General features: G+C 41.5%; 1 protein-coding gene across 1 annotated transcript in view; it reads left to right on the top strand.

Annotated features, from left to right (window-relative positions):
- Positions 1-4031: 4031 nt before the first annotated feature.
- The window catches only part of NLRP4 (NLR family pyrin domain containing 4), a 28368-nt gene continuing 23113 nt past the window's right edge, over positions 4032-9286 (top strand). The window contains exon 1 of the mRNA XM_017546617.2: positions 4032-4147. The gene's annotated coding sequence lies outside the window, so the exon portion shown is untranslated. The remainder of the gene's footprint in view (positions 4148-9286) is intronic.

Here is a 9286-nt window from a genome sequence, read left to right on the forward strand (position 1 = left end):
AAAAAAAAAAAAAAGGACAACACAGGTTCACCCATGTAAATTTGGAAAAGGTAAAGCAGCTTGGCTTGCCTTTAGTGACTTCAGTCATTTTATTGCCCACCATATTATTTCCAGCTTCTAACCAAAGAGAAAGCTAGAGAACTGATGTGACAATGTAATAAAAAAGACTTTAAAATCCAAAGACGCAAATCGGCCAGAAAGGTAACTCACCACGCTGACACCAGGGCTCCCCAGCTGGTCTAAAGCAAGCAAGCCCGGAAGTGGGAAGAAAAAGGCTGTGCCTGCCCCATGATTAGCCAGCTGATTCCCCTCTCTATTGGCTAAGGTGGGTTCTTGATAAACTTCGCCATGGAAGGGAAATACTGATGCACCTGGGTGTTTCTACCCACATGCCCCAGTTGTCTTTCTCCACCCAGGACTAAATAGGGTCTGCTGATTAGAAGACAGTCCAGACCCGGTTTATGATGTTGGAGCTCATGGGGCATCTAAGCAAGAACCTCCAAAACAATTATTTTGGGCAGTGCCAGAAGGAAATAACTTCTCCACCGATAACCTCAATTTCAGATAACATCTGTACAATAAACTCCATGAGGGGAATACGCTGTTTAGTCTATATCACCACCTGGCAAGGATCCTTTCAAATCTGAGGGAAGCCACAAATATTTGTGGAATGAATGCAACCAAAGGCATGTTTAACAGGTGATAGAATTTGCAGAGGCATTTCCTAGATCCTCCACCCAGGGGTCCCGGCTTGACTGCCTATTGGAATCACCTGGAGATCTTTAATGACGACTGACGACTCACTCCCATGCGCATGTATCTGCTTTAGTCACGAGGGAGTATGCTCTGGGTATGACTGATAAATATAACTCCTCATATTGAACAGATTAAAGAAAAATAGGGGCATCTTAATAGGTGCAAGAGGGGAAATATAAAAGAGTCTACATGTAGTCATGCTTTTAGATGTATCTTTGTAAATTAGGAAATAAAGGAATTTCCTTCACCCAGTAAAGGGTTCCAAAAAAGGAAAAGCAACCAAAAATCTCATACTGGATGGGAAAATGATGAAAGACACAGAACAGACAAGGCCTCCATCACCACTATAATTTCAACACAGTATACCAAGTCATAGGGACAAGAAAAGGGATCTATCTGAAAGAGGCAAAATTGTCATATTTGAGATAATTTGAATATCCCTGCAAACTCTCTCCCCTTAATTCTATTGATAAATTGTTAGGATTCAAAGCAGCTTTGGTGAATATAAATCAACATAAATATCTGATTGTATTTCTCTAAAAAAAAACTAATTGAAATTTAAATTTTAAAGGATGCCATGTGCAGTTCCAAGAAAAATATAAACTAGAAATAATTATTATAAGAGAATGTAAACTTTATTGAATGTGATATATAGTTTTACATAAAAGATTCTTAAAAATGAAAGATAACTTTACATTCTTATACAGGAATTATTATGATTATGAAGATTTAATATGCTCCCAAATAGACCTTTATATTCAGTGAAATGCCAATAAAAACCCAATAGAAATTTTTATATCAAAATGTAATTCCTAAATGTATGTGGAAAACAGAAGGGACCAGTACAAGCCAAGAGACTCCCGAAGCACACAGGTAGGTGGAGGTAGGAATGATGATTGAACTGGACCAACCCTATAAAGATTTAATTAAAAAGCTATGATAATTAAGACTTGTTAGCACATGGATGAACAAATCAATCAGTGACACAAAACACAGAACGCAGAAACAAATGTAGGCAAACATGAAAAGGTGGTTTATAACAGATTGCTGGGCAGTGGAGTTGTTGAACTATTCATTAAATGGAGCTGGCTCCATTTGTATTTAAATGGAAAAAAAATGGATCCCTTCTCCCTGCCTTAGAGAAAAGTAATTACCAGTGACTTAATACTTCTGTGTGAAATGCAAAGCTCTATCACATTTTAAAAGACAATATTAGATATCTTCATGAGTTGGAGTAGGGAATGATTTTTGTCAGCAAGACCTCAAATTTATAAAACAATTTTGATCAATTTGATTTCATTTTAAATAAAAACTGTCCCATGAATGGTCCCTTTTTTTTTTTTTTTTTTTTTTTTTTGAGATGGAGTTTCGCTCTTTTTACCCAGGCTGGAGTGCAACGGCAAAATATCAGCTTACTGCAACCTCTGCCTGCCAGGTTCAAGTGATTCTCCTGCCTCAGCCTCCCGAGTAGCTGGGATTATAGTCATGCACCACCATGCTGGGCTAATTTTTTGTATTTTTAGTAGAGACTGTGGTTTCTTCATGTTGGTCAGGCTGGTCTTGAGCTCCCAGCCTCAGGTGATCCGCCCGCCTCGGCCTCCCAAAGTGCTGGGATTATAGGCATGAGCCACCGTGCCCAGCCTCCGTGAATGGTCCTTATTAAAAAAACTACAAACCACAAACTGGGATGAGATACATGAAAATATATGCATCATACATAACTGACCAAGCCACTCTTTCAGAATATGTAAAGTACTTCATGCAAATAAAAACAGAAAACAACCAATAGAAATAAAAGGAAAACAGTGAAAAGGCATTTCACAAAAGAGGCAAGAAATGGCCCAATCTAGGTTCTGGACCAGAGAGACTTGTGTTATGATTACAGTAATTCCTTACATTTTTCATTATGTTCTCTACACTCCGTATTTCATAACCAGGATCATCGTCATCATAACACTGAACTGAGGATTCTTATAAGGAGGAAGTAAAATTGTGATTGTAAAAGGATAGCTCCTAGAACTCTGAGGTTTGGGATGAACTCAGAAGAAGCCTGTAATGATTGTGGGGAAGCTGAAATAGAATGAAAACCATGCCCAATGATGAAATATTGACCTCGTGTCTGAAAAACGTAGCACCTGTTCTGCATACGCATAAAGATGGTAGCAGATATCCATTAAGTTCTTTTAGGCTAGACACAGTGGCACATACCTTTAATCCCAGCACTTTGGGAGGCCGAGGCAGGTGGATCACTTGAGGTCACGAGTTTGAGGCCAGCCTGGCCAACATGGTGAAACCTTGTCTCTACTAAAAATGCAAAAATTAGCTGGGAGTGGTGGTGCATGCCTGTCATTCCAGCTACTCGGGAGGCTGAGGCAAGAGAATTGCTTAAACCTGGGAGGTGGAGGTTGCAGTGAGCCGAAATCGCTTCTCTGCACTCCAGCCAGGGCAACAGGGTGAGACATTATCTTAAAAAAAAAAAAAAGAAAAAAATATTCTTGCACTATAGGTTTAGTCACGTCAAAAAGATGTTGTGTCACATCTTCAACATTTTATTTTCATATTATTAGATGTGGGGAATATTGTCACTGAGATGGAATAAATTAGGCGTATGCAGAAAGGTGTTGAGCCACATCACGTTTCTAGGAGTTTAGGATGTAGGAAGGAATTAAGCATTTAAATTATGAACAGAGCCACCCCCATTCTCCAAATGAACCATTTTGGAGAGACTGGAGGAACATCTTTGCAGCTGGCAACCCTGGGAATCCTAAATGGAAACCTCAGCCTGAAACAACCCCGGCTCTGCAGAACACTGGGAGCAAAGGTCTAGACCAGCCTCTCCCCACTGGGCGGTGTCAGTTTCATTTCACATATTTTCCGGATGCGTTCATCAAAAGCCCCCTTGAGCCAATCAGAAGCGAGCAATTCATCGGCCAATCAGATGGCACCATGAATCTTTTCCTCCCTCCTGCGGCCGCCAATCACTGAGGACCAGGAAGGCGGGAGCGGTGAGTCAGCGTGTCGTGCTGGGCTGTGCGTCTCTTTTGTCTGCGGATTTCCTGTGCTCCTCTGCGCCTTCCTTTTCTTTTCCCCTTCCGCCCTGCCTCCTTTCGTGGTCCGGATCCCCCACGGCTGGGCCTCTCCATTCTGTTTGCTCGGCGTTTCCCGTCTCTCCACTTAGCGGGGCGGATGAACGCCCTGTCCACTGACTGAGACCGGTGGGAAGAATGGGTGGGACGGGTGGGGGAGGGGTCGCACACAAATGCCGGGAAAATCACACCCGCCAGGAATGGAGGCCTTGGAGCTTCGAGGGTGGGAATGTGCTGATTAGATTCTTCATAGCGATTGACACAAACGTGGGAGAAGCTGGAGAACACAGAGAGACGGGGGCGAGGTGGGGGGTACTTCCCGAGAACCGTGAGACCCGGGCCCACTCTGCTCTCGTGAGCTTGCCCTCTGACCTAGGGCAGAAACATCTTTGATACTATAATTCCAGGATGGGACTTTAAAAAAAGAAATCACACTTTCCTTCTTAGTTGACTCATGCCAGTGGTGTATTCTGGTACATGTATACGTATCATCAGATCAGGGTAGTTCGCATATCCATCCCCTCATACGTGTATCATTTTGTTGTGTTGGGAACATTCAGAATCTTCTCCTTGGATGGGAGGAGGGAGAGGGTCAGGCAAACACAGCTGTCAGGTACTGTGCTTAGTAACTGGTAGATGAAAAAAATCTATACACCAAATGCCTGTGACACGACTTTACCTATATAACGAACCAATATACCTGTACCCCTGAACCTAAAAGTTACAAAAACCCTCCTCTAGCTTTTAGAAAACACAGTAAGGTACCATTAACCATATTCAATCTACAATGCTGCAGAACACCAGCACCCATTCCTTCCCCAGGTGTAATTTGGTATCCATTAGCCAACCTCTTTTCATCCCCCTCCTCCAATTATACCATTTGTTTAGACCGTGAAATAAATGTATATAGAGAGAATATATTTCTATATCAATAAAAATTGATATTTACTGTTACGGGTTAAATTGTGTCTCAACCCTAAAAAAAAAAAAATTGGTAAAGTCCTAACCCCTTTATAGGGTAACAAAATAAGGTTGTTGCAGATGTAATTAGTTAAGTTGAGGTTATACTGGAGTGGGTGGGTCCCCTAGCTTAATGATGGTGTCCTTATACGAAAAAGGCCACCTGTGGCTGGGTGTGGTAACTCCTGCCTGTAATCTCAGCACTTCGGGAGGCCGAGGTGGGTGGATCACCTGAGGTTGGAGTTTGAGACTAGCCTGGCCAGCATGGTGAAACCTGGTCTCTACTAAAAATAAAAAAAATTTGCTGGGTGTGGTGGCAGGTGCCTGTAATCCCAGCTACTCGGGAGGCTGAGGCAGGAGAATCATTTGAACTGGGGAGGCAGAGGTTGCAGTGAGCTGAGATCAAGTCACTGCACTCCAGCCTGGGTGACAGAGCAAGACTCCATAACAACAACAACAAAAATGGCCACATGAAGACAAACAGAATGCAATGTGACAATAAAGTCAGACAATGGAATTACATAGCAGCAAACCAAAGAATGACAGATTGCCAGCAAACCACAGAAGCTAGAAAGAAGCAAGGAAGGGTGCCACTGGGTTTCAGAGAGCACCACCCTGCCAACACTGGTTTTGGACATCTAGGCTCCAGAACCATGAGACAGTAGGCTTCTGTTGTTTTAAGGTACCTAGTTCATGGTATGTTGTCATGCTAGCCCAAGGAAACTAGTAAACTATTAAAAAATTGATGTGGTTTTGCACTTCGGGTACAGGTGCAGGAATATATCCTTGGGATCAGCAAATGTTAAAAGATTACCTTATTTGCTGTCTCTCTACACTTAGGATGTTTTTCCTGATCTGTTCAAGATTTGTACACATTATACAAATTTATACCTCATACTTTATCCTAAATGCTTCAGGGTTTATGTTCTAAAAATAAGAAAAAGCTCTTTTGATAACCACACTATGAAAAAAGACATTAATAGAACGATAACTATTTAATGTACAGACCTTACACTTATGGATTAAAAATTTTTTTTTGCATTTGTTTTCACAAGTGGACTGTACATGCAAATTCTTACACTAAACTTTTAAAACAATTTTACTTTAAGTTCTGGGTTACATTTGCTGAATATGCAGGTTTGTTACATAGGTATACATGTGCCATAGTGGTTTGCTGCACACATCAACCTGTCATCTAGGTTTTAAGCCCTGTATGCCTTAGGTATTTGTCCTAATGCTCTGCCTCCCCTTTCCCCCCGACACCCCCCACAGGCCCCAGTCTGTGATATTCCTTTCCCTGTGTCCATGTGTTCTCATTGTTCAACTCCCATTTATAGGTGAGAACATGCAGTGTTTGGTTTTCTGTTCCTGTGTTAGTTTGCTGAGAATGATGTAAACCTGTTTTCATGATCCAGGCTATGCCTCAGTTTGAGAATGTGTGTGTGTGCTCTCTCACTTTCACACACATACACACACATGCTCATACATGTACATCTACACACATGTTCTCTTTCCTAGTTTCTGGAAAAATAATTTTAATTTAAATTTTGACATAATTTGCTGATGAAGATATTTGAGCCTGAAGTTTTCTCTGGGGGAAGAGTTTCACCGGTTTAAAAAAAAAAAAAAAAAAAGCTTTCAGAACTTCACACACACAAAATAGATGGAAGTTGTCATTTTCTAAGAATTTATATATTTGAACAAAATTATCAGTTTTATTGGCATAAAAATGTTAATAGTCTCTATTTTTGATATCTGTAGGATATGTAGTGATGCCTCCTCTTCTGTTCCTGGTATTTGTTGCTCATGTCTCATTCATCAGACTTGTTTGGGGTTATCGAGTTTATATTTTCAAAGAATCTACTTTTTACTGAGTCTTGTAATTTTTATTTCATTGATTATTTTTTCTACTTTTGGTATGTTTTGCTTTTTAACTAAACGTATAGTTAGCTTATGAATTTTCAACCTTCCTTTTTTATACCTTTGAAGTAGCACATTTTTCTAGGCCCTGATTTAGCTGCATTTCACTCACTTTATATGTAGCATTAAATGTTCAGTTCAAAATCTTAGATCCAATATTTTCTTTTTATCAGTTTCTTACAATTATGTTTCTTGATTCTGGAAAGTCCTTCATTTCATTGTCAATTTCTACCATAAACTATTATCAGAATATTCTGTGTAATTTATATTATTTGAAATATATTGAAACTTGCCTTGAGGATCAGTGTATGGCCGACACTTGCAGATGATTCCTCTATCTTAATGTGTTTTTTCCAGTTACTGGATGAAAAGGTCTGTGTCCACAAGGTAAAATTTATCCATTGTCTTTAAACCCTTTATTTTCTTTTTAACTTGTTTAATTATTGGAACAAATTGATAAAGTATTCTGCTATGATTGTGTACTTGCCTAATTCTCCTTATGGTATTGACCCTTGAGGGGGGTGTGTGTGTGTGTATATTTTTTTGAGACAGAGTCTTACTCTGTCACTGAGGCTGGAGTGCAGTGGTAGCTCTCAGCTCACTGCAGCCTCCATCTTCCAGGCTCAAGTGATTCTCCTGCCTCAGCCTCCCAAGTAGCTGAGACTACAGGTGCACACCACCATGTCTGGCTAATTTTTTGTGTTTTTAATAGAAACAGGGTTTCACCATGTTAGCCAGGATGGTCTTGAACTCCTGACCTCATGATCTGCCCACCTTGGCCTCCCAAAGTTCTGGGATTACAGGCGTGAGCCACCACATCCCAGCCCCCAATTTCCTTTTTATGTGCCCAGACCTCATCTAGGATCCCCCATTATGTTTCATTGCTGTGTCTCCATTGGCTTCTCTATGCTAGGACTGCTCTCAGGATTTCCTTGTTTTCAGTGATCTTGAAAGTTTTGAGAAGCACTAGTCGGGTATTTGTGGGCCACCCTTCATGTTGGGTTTATGTGATGTTTATGTCATGGTGAGACTGGGGCTTTGGGGAGGAAGACCATGGAGGAAAGGTGCCCTTCTCATATCATATGCTGTCACCATCCCTTCCCACCCACATTCACCTTGATCTCCTGACTTAGGTGTCTGACTGGGTTCTCCACTCTGAAGTTACTCCCTACTCCCTTTTTTATACAGTATTCTTTAAAAAGAAGTCCCTATTTACAACCCACATGATACGGTTTGTCTGTGTCCCCACCCAAATCTCATCTTGAATTTTAGCTCCCATAATTCCCACATGTTGTGGGAGGAACCTGGTGGGAGGTCATTTAGTCATGGGGTGGTTTCCTCCATAGTGTTCTCATGGTAGTAAAGAAGTCTCATGAGACCTGATGGTTTTATAAGGGGAAACCCCTTCTCTTCGGTCCTCTTTCTCTTGTCTGCGCCATGTAAGATGTGCTTTTTGCCTTCTGCCATGATTGTGAGACCTCCCCGGCCACATGGAACTGTGGGTCCGTTAAACCACTTTTTTCTTTATAAATTACCCAGTCTCGGGTTATGTCTTTATCAGCAACATGAGAACAGACTCATACACCACACTTAAGAGGTGGGGAGTTAGGCTGCTTTTCCTCAAAGGGGAAGAATCCATCCATATAAACTACTTGGAATTCTTCTGCTGCTTTTTTTTTTTTTTCAAGTTTTATTTATTTTTTTTTATTGCATTTTAGGTTTTGGGGTACATGTGAAGAACATGCAAGATTGTTGCATAGGTACACACATGCTTCTTGCTCAAGTTGTTACAGTTTTAGCTACTGGGGGCTCTTTCAGTCTGCCCTGGGTTTCTTTTGTCAGGAAGTGGTCTTAGACACCAAGATCTGATCTGGACACTGGGTGTCCTGATTGCCACTAGGGTGTCTGTATGCTTCCAGGCCCTGGCCGGAGTGTGACCATAACTAAATACCACAGATGAAGACTCTGTGTCCGGGATCATTACTATAGCTCGTCACAAAATAGTTCAGACTGCGTGGCTTATCAACAGAAATTTATTTCCTCATAGTTCTGGAGGCTGGAAGTTCAAATCAAAGTCCAGCAGGGTCCGCTCCTGGTGCAGACTCTTTCTGGATTGTACACGGCTGCCTTCTCTCTATGTCCCCACATAATAGAGTCAGAGGAAGAGATAAGGAGAAAGAGAGCCAGGGAGGAACTTCCAGTTGTTCTAGTACCATTCATCGAAGAGACGATCCTCCTTGTTGCGCCTTTGTCAAAATCAATTCACTACATTTGTGGGGCATGCCTACTCTATTGTTTACTGAGAAAAATGCAATTTCTATATTTACGTGTAAAAATGTAATTTCTTAGGCCGGGCGTGGTGGCTCAAGCCTGTAATCCCAGCACTTAGGCAGGCCGAGGCGGGTGGATCACGAGGTCAAGAGATCGAGACCATCCTGGTCAACATGGTGACACCCCGTCTCTACTAAAAATACAAAAAATTAGCTGGGCATGGTGGTGCGTGCCTGTAATCCCAGCTACTCAGGAGGCTGAGGCAGGAGAATTGCCTGAACCCAGGAGGTGGA

The sequence above is a fragment of the Cebus imitator genome, unplaced genomic scaffold (assembly GCF_001604975.1).
Source record: "Cebus imitator isolate Cc_AM_T3 unplaced genomic scaffold, Cebus_imitator-1.0 Scaffold190, whole genome shotgun sequence".
NCBI classification, from domain to species: Eukaryota; Metazoa; Chordata; class Mammalia; order Primates; family Cebidae; genus Cebus; species Cebus imitator.